Genomic DNA, 13907 nt, shown 5'->3' with positions numbered 1-13907 from the left:
GCCAGAATAGAATTTGAAACCGAGTTCTCTGGTTTACTAATCCTTTTAAAAAAAGACATTTTTTTTTTCCCCCCCAATTAAGGGGCAATTTAGCGTGGACAATTCACCTACCCTGCACACCCTTTTGGGTTGTGGGGGTGAGATCCACGCTGACACGAGGCGAATGTGCAAACTCCACACGGGCAGTGACCGGGGCTGGGATCGAACCTGGGTCGTCGGCGCCGTGAGGCAGCAGTGCTAACCACTGCCGCCACGCCGCCCCTACTCATCCTATGCAATAACCGCTGCACTTTTGTTTCTTTTCAAAAAAAATAAATTTAGTGTACCCAATTCATTTTTTCCAATTAAGGGGCAATTTAGCGTGGCCAATCAACCTAGCCGGCACATCTTTGGGTTGTGGGGGCGAAACCCACGCAAACACGGGGAGAATGTGCAAACTCCACACAGACAGTGACCAGAGCCGGGATCGAACCTGGGACCTCGTCGTGTGAGGCAGCAGGGCTAACCCACTGCGTCACCGTGCTGCCTGCACTTTTGTTTCTATCTTCCTGTCTTTCGCTCTCATATCGCCGTGCACTGATTTTTGTTCTGCTTTATTCTTTCTATTGTAATTTCCATCTTCTGCAGTTAGGAAAGAGCTGTGTATTTATATAGCGCCATGTCCACATACTCAGGTTGTCTCAAAGTACTCTACAATCAAGGTGCTGTCTGTGGTTTTTGTGGTAGCAATTAAAAATGTAGGAACAAGACGAGGCCATTCGGCCCACTAAGACTGTTCTGCCATCCTGTTAGACCATGGCTGATCGGCACCTCATCGCCACATACCCACCTTTATCCACATAACCTTGCTCAAGAAAAAGATATGAATCCCAGTTTTGAAAGCTCCAATTGATCTCCAGTATCCACAGCTTTTTGAGGAAGTATTCTGGAGTTCCACTACCCTTGTGTGGAAATTGCTTCCTGATTTTCTTTCCAATATCGTCCAGCTCTAATTTTAGGATGACGTCTTGTTCTGAATTCTGCCACATTTTTATTGTCCATGGAATGAGTGTGTCGCTGGTTAGGCCAGCATTTCTTGCCCATCCCTAACCTTGAGAAGGTGGTGGTAAGCTACTGTCTTGAACCGCTGCAGTCCATTGTCATGAGAATGTCACTTTAAGAAATGTTTGAATGCTCATGTTACAGCAGTGATGCCAGAGTGTGGGTGGAGCTGAGCTCTGGCTCTGCTTTTTAGTTTCACTTTGAGAATAGCTTGAGTGCGTCTGTGTTTATTTGGTTTCGTTTTCAGTGTTGGAGCTGAAGCCAGACAAAGCAGGGGTACTGCTGTTCTCTCTGCGATGAAAAGACTATCTCATGATCATTTGGTGAATTCAGAATTATAAATATTCTCAGTAGTGAATGTAAACCTGATGTGCTTCTGTTAAAAGGTGTTTTTTTTGCCTTCTGGATGTTGTTTGGGAAGTTATTAAGTATTACTTAGTGTTGTATTCTTTGGGGGTTGTATTTGAATTAATGGTTGCTAAGATGTTCACTGTTTTAAAAACGTTAACTTGAGTTCATAGAATAAACATTGTTTTGCTTTAAAAAATACTTTTCCATTTCTGCTCTACCACACCTGTAGAGTGGGCCGTGTGCTCCCCATACCACAATCTAGTAAAAGTTGTGGGTCAGGTGAACTCCATGATACACTTGGGGTTCTCTAAACCCTGGCCCATAACACCATGTATATACATGAGGAAATAGCTCCTCTGTGTCCCTGTCGTAATTTTTATCATTTATCACTTTTATGTGTTTTAGGATATTTAAAGATTGGATTGGATTGGATTTGTTTACTGTCACGTGTACCGAGGTACAGTTAAAAGCATTTTTCTGCGAGCAGCTTAAACATCATTTAGTACGTGAGAAGCAAATACATAATAGGGCAACACAAGGTACACAATGTAAATACATAGGCACAGGCATCGGATGAAGCATACAGGGTGTAGTGTTAATGAGGTCAGTCCATAAGAGGGTCGTTTAATAGTCTGGTAACAGTGGGGAAGAAGCTGGGCGCGATTCTCCACTCCCACGCCGGTTGGGAGAATCGCCTGGGCCGCCAAAATTTCCGGGGACGCCGGTCTGACTCCCTCCCGCGATTCTCCCAAGCGGCGGGAACAGCCCGGTCGAGTTTCGCAGGCCGGAGAATCGCCAGAGACACCGAAAATGGCGATTCTCCGGCACCCCCACTATTCTGAGGCCCGGATGGGCCGAGTGGCCAGGCCAAAACGGCGGGTTCCCCCCGGCGCCGTCCACACCTGGTCGCTGCAGTCGTGGGTGGTGCCTGAACGCTGGGGGGGGCGGCCTGTGGGGGGGCGAGGGGGGATCCTGCACCGGGCTTTACCTGGAATGTGGGGTGGCCCGCGATCGTGCCCACCGATCGTCGGGCCGTCCTCTCTGAAAGAGGACCTCCTTCCTTCCGCGGCCCCGCAAGATCCGTCCGCCATCCTCCTGCGGGGCGGACCTAGAGAGGACTGCAACCACGCATGCGCGGGTTGGCGCCGGCCAACCCGCGGATGACGCCCGTTATGCGGCGCCGGCCGCATCATCTATGTGACGCCGCTTTTACGCGGGCGACGAGGCCTGGCGTGTGTAGATGACGCGGCCCCGATCCTGGCCCATTGTCAGGGCCTGAATCGGTCGGGGCCGGGGCCGTTCCGCGCTGTCGTGAACCTCGGCGGCGCGGCCACCTCGGCGTGGGAGTGGAGAATCCCGCCCGCTGTCTTTGAGTCTGTTCCTGCGTGTTCTCAGACTTTTGTATTTCCTGCCCGATGGAAGAAGTTGCAAAAGTGAGTAAGACGGGTGGGTCTAACTAGAGTTTTATAAAGCTGCAACAAAACCTCGCGCCTCTTAAACTCAATCCCCCTGTTAATGAAAGCCAACGCACCATACGCCTTCTTAACAACCCTATCAACTTTGGGGGATCCAGGTACGTGGACCCCAAGATCCCTCTGTTCCTCCACACTTCCAAGAATCCTGCCTTTAACCCTGTATTCAGCATTCAAATTCGACCTTCTAAAATGAAGCACTTCACATTTATCCAGGTTGAACTCCATCTGCCACTTCTCAGCCCATCCTGCCAATGTCCTGTTGTAACCTGCAACAACCCTCAACACTATCTACAACTTCACCAACCTTCGTGTCATCAGCAAACTTGTTAACCCACCCTTCCACTTCCTCATCCAAGTAATTTATAAAAACCACAAAGAACAGAGGTCCCAGAACAAATCCTTGCGGGACACTACTGGTCACCAACCTCCAGGCGGAATACTTTCCATCCACTACCACTCGCTGTCTTCGTTCGGCCAGCCAATTCTGTATCTAGACAGCCAAATTTCCCTGTATCCCATGCCCCCTAACTTTCTGAATGAGCCTACCGGTGCAGACTCGATGGGCCGAATGGCCTCCTTCTGCACTGTACATTCTATGATAATCTATGGGGAACCTTATCAAATGCCTTACTGAAATCCATATACACCACATCCACTGCCCGACCTTCATCAATGTGTCTTGTCACATCCTCAAAGAATTCAATGAGGCATGACCTGCCCCTCACAAAGCCTTGCTGACTATCTTTAATCAAACTATGTTTTTCTAAATAATCATAAATCCTATCTCTCAGAATCCTTGCCAATATTATGCTCACCAAAGACGTAAGACTGATGGGTCTGTAATTCCCAGGGATTTCCCTATTCCCTTTCTTGAATAGGGGAACAACATTCGCCTCCCTCCAATCATCCGGTACTACTCCAGAGGAGAGTTGAGGACGCAAAGATCATCGCCAACGACGCAACAATCTCCTCCCTCGCTTCCCGTAGTAACCTTGGGTATATCCCGTCAGGCCCAGGGGACTTATCTATCCTGATGCTTTTCAAAATTTCCAGCACATCCTCCTTCTTAATATCAACCTGTTCGAATCTATTAACCTGGTTCACACTGTTCTCCTGGGCAACAAGGTCCCTCTCTCTAGTGAATACTGAAGCAAAGTATTCATTTAGGGCCTCCCCCATCTCTTCAGACTCTAGGCACAAGTTCCCTCCACTATTCCTGATCGGCCCTACTCTCACTCTGATCATCCTCTTATTTCTCGCATAAGTGTAGAACTCCTTGGGGTTTCCCTAATCTTTCCCGCCAGGGCTTTTTCATGCCCCCTTCTAGCTCTCCTCAGTCCATTTTTGAGTTCCTTCCTGGCTACCTTGTAACCCTCTAGAGCCGTGCCAGATCCTTGCTTCCTCAACCTTGCGTAAGCTTCCTTCTTCCTCTTGACTAGAAGCTCCACCTCTCTTGTCATCCAAGGCTCCCTCACCCTTACCATTCCTTCCTCGTCTCAGTGGGACAAAACTATCCAGCACTCGCAGCAAGTGCACCTTAAACAATCCCCACATTACTGTTGTGCATTTCCCCAAGAACAATTGTTCCCACTTTATGCTCCTCAGCTCCTGTCTAATAGCAGTATAATTTCCCCTCCCCCAATTAAATACCTTCCCATACTGTGTGTTCCTATCCCTCTCCATGACTATGGTAAAGGTCAAGGAGTTGTGGTCACTGTCACCGAAATGCTCTCCCACCGAGACATCTGACACCTGGCCTGGTTCGTTGCCGAGCACCAAGTCCAATATGGCCTCCCCCCTAGTTGGCCTATCTACATATTGAGTCAGGAATCCTTCCTGTACACACCTGACAAAATCTGCTCCATCCAAACCATTTGCACAAAGAGGTTCCAGTCAATATTAGGGAAGTTGAAGTCACCCATGACAACAACTCTAAGCCTTCTGCACTTTTCCAAGATCTGCTGCCCAATCTGTTCCTCTATCTCTCTGCTGCTATTGGGGGTCTATGGAAAACTCCCAATAAAGTGACTGCTCCTTCCTTGTTTCTGACTTCCACCCATACTGACTCAGTAGACAAACTCTCCTCAACTACCTCCTTTTCTGCAGCTGTGATGCACTCCCTAATTAACAGTGCCACTCCCCCTCCTCTTTTACCTCCCTCCCTATTCTTCTGAAAACATCTAAACCCCGGAACATCTAACAACCATTCCTGCCCCTGTGAAATCCATGTCTCCGTAATGGCCACAACATTGTAGTTCCAAGTACTGATCCATGCTCGAAGTTCATCTCCCTTACTCCTGACACTCCTTGCATTGAAACAGACACACTTTAACCCATTCCACCGAGTGCAGCTTTGTCCTATCAACAGTCTATCCTTCCTCACAGACTTGCTGCATACTATTTCTGCCTGTTCAACAGCTACTATATCCTCTGATCCATAGCATATTGTCGTTACACCACTCCACTAGGTTCTCAATCTCCCTCCTGTACTCTGACTCGTTGTTCAAGATCCGACCCATTACGGTCGTGTCATCAGCAAACTTGTAGATGGAGTTGGAGCCAAATTGTGACACAGTCGTGTGTGTATGATCGTGATCATGAAAGGCACTGTCAAAATTCTTAAATTGAAGAAATAATCCAACCAGTTCACTCTTTTAGCCCCGGTATCATTCTGGTCAATCTATCCTGCAACCCTCTAGGCCATGTCATCTTTCCTGAGCTTTGATGACCCAGAGCGCAGTGGTTCCAAATTCTGACCAAGGCTGTATACAACTGGCTATCTACTCATTTAATCCATGTGAATTTGACTTTTGAATTTAAATTTGATTTATTGTCACATGTACCGAGGTACAGTGTAAAGTATTGTTCTGCATACAGTCCAGACAGATGGTTCCATACATGAAAAAACATAGGACATGTGATGAATACACAATGTAAATACGTAGCCACAGACATCAGGTGAAGCATACAGAGTGTAGTACTACTCGGTAGAGAAGATGTGTGAACAGATCAGTTCGGTCCATAAGACTGTCGTTTAGGAGTCTGGCAACAGCGGGGAAGAAGCTGTTTTTGAGTCTGTTCGTGCGTGTTCTCAGACTTTTGTATCTCCTGCCTGATGGAAGAAGCTGGAAGAGTGAGTAAGCCGGGTGGGAGGGGTCTTTGATTATACTGCCCGCTTTCCCCAGGCAGCAGGAGGTAGACTATGGGACCAAAGAGAAAATGCTGGAAAATCTCAGCAGGTCTGGCGGCATCTGTATGGTGAGAAAAGAGCGAACGTTTCAAGTCCAGATAACCCTTTGAGGTTCGCTCTCTTCTCTCCCTACAGATGCTGCCAGACCTGCTGAGATTTTCCAGCATTTTCTCTTTGGTTTCAGATTCCAGCATCTGCAGTAATTTGCTTTTATTTTTGTAGACAATGGGAGGCAGTTTTGTGTGATGGACTGGGCTGTGTTCATGACTCTCTGAAGTTTCTTGCGGTCCTGGGCCGAGCAGTTGCCATACCAGGCTGTGATGCAGCCCGATAAGATGCTTTCTATGGTGCATCTGTAATAATTGGTAAGAGTCAATGTGGATATGCCGAATTTCCTTAGTTTCCTGAGGAAGTATAGGCGCTGTTTGCTTTCTTGGTGGTAGCGTCGATGTGGGTGGACCAGGACAGATTGTTGATGATGTGCACCCCTAGGAATTTGAAGCTGTCAACCATTTCCCACCGCGGCCCCGTTGATGCAGATCGGGATGTTTACGATACTTTGCTTCCTGAAGTCAATGATCAGCTCTTTAGTTTTGCTGACATTGAGGGAGAGATTGTTGTCGTTACACCACTCCACTGGGTTCTCTATCTCACTCCTGTACTCTGACTCATCGTTGTTCGAGATCCAACCCACTGCGGTCATGTCATCAGCAAACTTGTAGATGAAGTTGGAGCAAAATCTTGCCTCAGACATGTGTGTATAGGGAGTATATTAGGGGGGGTTACGTATGCAGCCTTGCGGGGCCTTGAGGACTGTCGTGGAGGAGGTGTTGTTCATCCTCGATGATCCAGTTGCAGAGGGAGGAGCCAAGTCCTAGGTTTTAGAGTTTTGATATGAACTTTGCTGGGATTATAGTGTTGAAGGCGAAGCTGTAGTCATCGAATAGCAGTCTGACGTAGGAGTCCTTGTTGTTGAGATGCTCCAGGGATGAGTGTAGGGTCAGGGAGATGGCGTCTGTTGTGTACCGGTTGTGGCGATATGAGAATTGCAGTGGATCAAAGCATTGTGGGAGCATGGAGTTGATGTGTCTCATGACCAATCTCTCGAAGCACTTCATAATGATCGATGTCAAGGCCATTGGATGGTTTTATAAAAAACATTATTTATTCATTCGTGGCATGAAAGTCGCTGGCTGTGGCAGCACTTACTGCTCATCCCTCAGAGCATTTCAGAGTCGACCACATTGCTGGGTATCTGGAGTGACATGTAAGCCAGACCAGGTAAGGACGATAGATTAGGGAGAGGTTGAAGATACCCTGTCAGTTGGTCCACACAGGATCCGACCAGGGACTATGTCAGGACCTGTTGCTTTCCGAGGGTTCACTATGTTGCTTTGTAACTTCCTGTTCACATCTGCACAAGGTACTGTACCGTCTTTGAATCATTTGCAAACCTGGATATACAACTTCCTATTCTTTCATCCAAATCATTAATGTAAATGGTGAAAAGCTGAGACCTCCCACCACTTACCCCGGTATTATTCCAGCCTCCCAAGCAATTTCCAATCCATGTCACACCTTTTCCTCCAATTCTGTGCAGTGCCATCGTGCTTTTAATTCCTTGCACAGAACCTCAGCAGATATCTCTGGGAGATCTGTACAGACAACTTTCCCCTATCCATTGTGCGAGTGATCTTCTTGGAAGTATATTTACCATGTAGCCAGACCTGATCTGCCCTTCACAAATTTGTGCCAATTCCTTCTGATCAGCTGTTATTTGTGTCAGTCACTGTCTCTGACAGATACAGTAACTTTCCTACAACTGATACTATACTGACAGGATGTACTGACCTGGTTTCCCAGGTCAGTGCATCCTTTAAAAATGTTCATTTTCAAGAATTTATTGTGAAGGATGTAAAAGGAAAATTTGTACGGGGAATTTTTATTCAGTACGTTATTTGATTGAGGTTCCTTGTCAGGACCGTGTGGAGGTTGCACTAAGATGATACAGTTTATGGGGCTCTGTGATCTGAATTTAACAGGTCTGATTCCTCCAGTCTGGTTTGGCAGAGCTTGCAGTGGTTATAATACAGAGAGAGAAAAGGAATATATAATGGGTTTGTGACCTGTAGAAATACCTTTTCCCAAGGTGATAACACTGTGAAAAATGACAGAAGGAAGCATTCCATTGAGATCTCATTAAAATTATATCAAACAAATTTCAACTTTGAAAGTAGTGATTTTGGAGCTTCAGTCATGGCTTTTTATGCCTTCTGCTAATATCCTACATGAGATTGTGAAATGTGAACAAAGAACAATGCAGCACAGGAACAGGCCCTTCGGCCCTCCAAGCCTGTACCGGTCATGATACCAACCTTGGCCAAAACCCTCAGCACTTCCTTGTGCCGTATCCCTCTATACCCGTCCTATCCATGTGTTTGTCAAGATGCCTTTTGAACACCGTTAATGTATCTGCTTCTACAACCTCCCCTGGCAACGCATTCCAGGCACTCACCACCCTCTGCGTAAAAAACCTCCCTCGCACATCTCCTCTAAACTTTGCCCCATGGGCCCTAAACCTATGCCCCCTGGTGACTGACCCCTCCACCCTGGGAAAGAGTGCCTGCCCAATGTGGCTTTGCTCCACTCACGAGCCTGTCTTCATTAATGGAAATGTTTTTAAAAGAAGACATTTTGTAAAATCCTACCTCTTTGAACAAGCTTTGGGTCTTAATAATAAAAAAAAGATAGACGGGGGTCACGTGGTGTGAGCGCGGGGCGGCTGAGTCTTTGCGAGCTCTGACTCTGCTCGTCTTTTAATCCTTTAGTTTATCCTGTTGCACATTTCATGAATGTTTGTTTTTTAGAATATATGTCTAATACTATGTCCCTGGATGATCCTGATTGAGTTTTGCGATGAACTGAGTTAACTGGTAGAGAATCTCGGTTTGGCTGAGATGGTCGGTGTTGGCGGGAGTGGGGCCCAGCTTGCAATGGAGTTGTTGCCAGTGAGCGGGCTTGAGCCTCGGTGATGCTGCGTGCACCGGGTTAGTGGCGGCCATTGAGAATGTTGTTCTGGGTGATTACCTCCGATCTGTGGTGTAGGTCTTTGGTGCCAGCTTTGAGGATCTGTGAAGTATCCTTCGGAGAATGGTGGAGGCTCAAATCAATCCTTGTATTTGATATTTCCCTCGTAAGGGCCCGCCTTCGGTTTGTCGAGATCCTGTGCTATGAAGTCCAAAGACGTGCAGGTTAGGTGGATTGGCCATGATAAATTGCCCTTCATGACCAAAAAGGTTAGGAGGGGTTATTGGGTTACGGAGATAGGGTGGAAGTGAGGGCTCAAGTGGGTCGGTGCAGACTCGATGGGCCGAATGGCCTCCTTCAGCACTGTATGTTCTATAATGTGCCGTCTATCCTGACAGGTCTGGGAGGCAGGGGCCAGACAGGGAGGGTCCGGGAGTCTAGGAGTCCGCTCCTTGGCGAGAAGTGGGAGGCTTGAAAATTGGCTGCCATGCTTAAGAATCTTTCTTTGGAGGCTGGTGCATCAGCTTTGATGGAAAACACTGGGCGGGGTTCTCCGTCCCGCCGTCGGGCTGGTCAATGGGGTTTCCCATTGTGGGGCAGCCCCACGACGTCAGGAGACCCCCAGGCTGCGGACAAAACGGAGAATTCAGCCCAATGTGTCCGGTCTTTGATCCATGGGGTTGGTTGGGCCCCCCAACCATTGGCCTTGTATTATCCTGTTCACTGTGCTTGTCGTGAGGAGCTGGAGGTGGGGTTGTGGGTCGCTTGGGCACCTGGGTGACGGCATGGGGAAGTGAAGGTGCTTCATTCGTTGGAACCCTTGAGAGATCCTGAGGAGTGTTTGATGATCTTGTCATGGCTTCTGCCTTTTCAAGCAATGGTGTTATTATATTGCAGTTCTTCAATAATCCTGAACGTTACTCCCATGTGATGGTTATGTTGATTATTTGTCTTTGTCTTTTTTTCCTCTAAGGGCATGCGAGGTGCGAGCACGAGGGGGTGTGAGGTGTGAGCACGAGGGGGTGTGAGGTGTGAGCTCGAGGGGGTGTGAGGTGTGAGCACGAGGGGATGTGAGCACGAGTGGCGACTATCGCCTGATATCCTGTTCTAGTTTTACTCGTTTTTTTTAATGTGCTGCAGTAACCCTTGTGGTTATGGAAAGGGATCGTATTTTAGATACCCATTATCTCGTTTATAATGACGGTGAGTGGAGCCACAGCAGTGTGATGGGTGGTTCGTTGGTGTGGAGTTGGGTTGTAGGGTTAATTAAGTCCTCACTGAGATTGAGGACCGCTCCCCAGTTATTTTGTTTTGTTATTTTAAATTTAAGAATCTGTACTTGTCCCCTTTGATGGCCTGGGCAGATTATGTATCCTGGGGAGGACTGGGTTCCTTCTTACTCTTCTTTGAGATTGGCGGGTTTTTTTGTGGGGGGGTCTATTTTATAAAGAGCTATAGGTGAAAGAGAGTGGCAGTGCATGCCGAGGTTAATCCTTGACTGATTTGTTGGAGAGAGAATATGTATGCCATGCCTCTACACTGTTGGAGCCCTTCCTTCTTGTGGGGGTGGGTTTGATGGGGGAGTTGGGCACCTTCCTCCAAGTGGTTTATATGGTGATTTCCTGAGTGTCCTTCTCGTTGTGCTAGGGTTTTCCATGTGGAGGCAGTGTTTGTGTCTCTGTTGGGGCAGCGCTGTAGTTTCCCTGAATATACCTTGTGATGGTGGACAGTGCGGGATGCTGGCTAATATTCCAAGGTCAGCTAGGGCTCAATTCAGGTTCCATTCCCATACCGGCCTCCCCGAACAGTTGCCGGAATGTGGCGACTAGGGGCTTTTCACAGTAACTTCATTGCAGCCTACTTGTGACAATAAGCGATTTTCATTAGGGCATTCTTCACTTCGTTTTTTTTTTGCAGTTTTCAAGCCTGAGGGAAGATGGGAGGGGAGGGAGAGAGATAATAGAAGAAGTGGATAGTCGGAGAGATTAAATGACAAAAGGGATGATGAAGCAAAGCAAAAAGAGGTCATAATAGGACAAGTCAAGAAACAAAAGAAGTGTCTCGAGGAGGTGTAAATGGGAATGGCAGAATCATCACCAACATCTACTGTGCAAATGAGAAAAAGAGTACAAGTTATAATTTGAAATTGTTGAACTTGAGTCTGGAAGGCTGTAAAATGCCTAGTCGAAAGAGCAGTAGCTGTTCCCAAGCTTCTGATGAGCTCCATTGATGTGGCGTAGGACGATGAAGCCAAAAAAGTCAGGGTGGGTCAGATAGTTAAAATGAGAAGCCATCAGCAGCTTGGGATCACATTTATTGGCTGAACGGAGGTGTTCAGCAAAGTGATTGCCCTATCTGCATTTGATCTTCCCAGTGTAGCGGTGATGGCAATGTGAGCAGTGAATACAGACTCTTCTCTCGGGCAGTCCCTCATGGTCGAGGATCCACCCCCGGGAGGTGTCTGAATCCGGGTCCGCAGACTGTGCCGCAGGTTTGGCAGGTGGTGTTTGATGAGGTGGGTGGATATGGCGCTCTGCGTTCCGCGCTCTCTTTCCGCTGTTTACGCTTGGCCTCCGCGTGCTCCACCTTGCGACGCTCGAGGTGACGGGCACCTTCGCAGATGCTGCTTCTTCAGTATGTGCGTTCTAAGGCATGGTATTCCCACATGTCGATGGGGCTGTTGCATTTATTTGGGGAGTCTTTCAGAGGGTCCTAGTAGCGTTTCCTCTGCCCTCCTCGTGATCACTGGCTATTGCGGAGCTCAGCGTAGAGCTCTTGAAAAATGAAATGAAATGAAAATTGCTTATTGTCACAAGTAGGCTTCAAATGAAGTTACTGTGAAAAGCCCCTAGTCGCCACATTCAGGCGCCTGTTCAGGGAGGCTGGTACGGGAATTGAACCGTGCTGCTGGCCGGCCTTGGTCTGCTTTCAAAGCCAGCGATTTAGCCCTGTGCTAAACAGCCCCTTGTTCGGGCATGCGGACAATGTGACTGGCCCATCACAGCTGGTCGAACGCGACCAATGCCTTGATACTGGCCTGGGAGAGGATGCACACATTGGTACGTTTATCCTGCCGGTGGATTTGCAGGACTTTGCGGAGACAACATTGGTGATATCTCTCCAGGGATTTGAGGTGTCTGCTGTACATTGCCCATGTTTCTGATGCAGACAGGAGAGCGGGGACCACGGCTGCTCTGTACACCATGGGTTTGGTGCTGAGTTGAGGATTCGGTCTTCAAACACTCTTCCTCAGGCGTCCAGAGACGGCACTGGAGCTTTGGAGACGATGTTGGATTTCATCGTCAATATCTGCTCACACCGAGAGGAGGCTCCCTAGGGATGGAAAATGATCCGCATTGTCCAGGAGCTCACTGTGGATCTTGATGGTCGGGGGGTGGGGGGTAAGCAGGAGTAGGCTGGTAGAGGACCTTTGTTTTCCGGATGTTTAGTCCGAGGCCCATTCTCTCGTATGCCTCGGTGAATGTGTGGATGATGGTTTGCATCTCGGCCCCTGAGTGTGTGCACACACAGTGTCGTCTGCGTTGCAAAGTTCTTGGTTCTGGACTGGAGGCATCGGAGGTTGAACAGTTTCCCGCTTTTCCAGTAGGTTAGCTCCACTCCAGCGGGGAGCTTCAGGGTGATGGTGTGGAGAGTTGCTGCAATGAAGATGGAGAAGAGCGTTGGTACGATGACGCAGTCCTGTTTGACCCCGGTTTGCACACGTATTGGGTCTGTGGTAGTTCCGTTGGTGAGGATCACGGCTTGCATGTCATAGTGGATCAGGTGGAGAATGGTGACAAATTTCTGCGGGCAGTCTAATTTGAGGAGGTTGTTCACAATGCCTCACGGTTGAGAGAGTCAAAGACCTTTGCGTGATCTTCCGGGGTGGAGGGGGGGAATTGCCCTCTCACGGGTTTTTGTGGCCATAATGGAATTTGCACCCACAGCGAATTGGTCCCCTAAATCCCGCCCGTTAGAATTTCATAGAATTTACAGTGCAGAAGGAGGCCATTCGGCCCATCGAGTCAGCACCAGCTCTTGGAAAGAGCACCCTACCCAAGGTCAACACCTCCACCCTATCCCCATAACCCAGTAACCTCACCCATCACTAAGGGCAATTTTGGACACTAAGGGCAATTTATCATGGCCAATCCACCTAACCTGCACATCTTTGGACTGTGGGAGGAGAATGGGAGGGGGAAGGGTGAGAGCAGTTACTGGGAATGGAATAGGCAGCATTCCCTGTGATGGGGAATCCTCAGGGGATTCCATAGCAGCACTCCTGATATGCCATGCTTCATCTTCAGCCAAGGATACACAATCATTAAAAACACCATTATAATCAGCGCTGCACCCTATCTTTACACATTTCTGAGGACTGATCGCTGGACTGCGTATGGATGTGGAGATATAACCAAGCACAACTTTCTTCACTGAGACAAATCCTGATGTCAATACCAGTCTGTATCCGGGAATGGGAAACTCTAAATTCAGCCGGTTGGACAGCATTGGAGACCATCCTGCCTGTGCTCACGCTTTGGAAGAGCGATTCAGTTGGTTCCCTTGCAACTGCTCTTTCTCCATAGCCCTGCAAATGCTTCCTATACCCATAAACATCCCTCTTCAAACAGGCAGCCCCGATGTGACCATGTGCACGAGCTGTGAAGCAGACAGTTCTCCACTCCATCAAGCCTGTTCCATTTGGTTTGTGAATGGTTGTTGCATCAGGGACCTGGTGATCTCTTACTTTAAGGGTACTCAGCTCTTTAAGCTTGCCATGTAAAACAAACTATAATTAACATTAATGTCGCTATAGCCTTCCA

The 13907-nt window shown here is 48.1% G+C and overlaps 1 protein-coding gene across 1 annotated transcript in view; it reads left to right on the top strand.

Annotated features, from left to right (window-relative positions):
- brf1b (BRF1 general transcription factor IIIB subunit b) overlaps positions 1 to 13907 on the top strand; it is a 516534-nt gene that overhangs the window by 280314 nt on the left and 222313 nt on the right. The gene's annotated exons all lie outside the window — the stretch shown is intronic.

Source organism: Scyliorhinus torazame, chromosome 2 (genome assembly GCF_047496885.1).
Source record: "Scyliorhinus torazame isolate Kashiwa2021f chromosome 2, sScyTor2.1, whole genome shotgun sequence".
NCBI lineage: Eukaryota > Metazoa > Chordata > Chondrichthyes > Carcharhiniformes > Scyliorhinidae > Scyliorhinus > Scyliorhinus torazame.
This window is presented reverse-complemented; position numbering and strand designations above follow the sequence as displayed.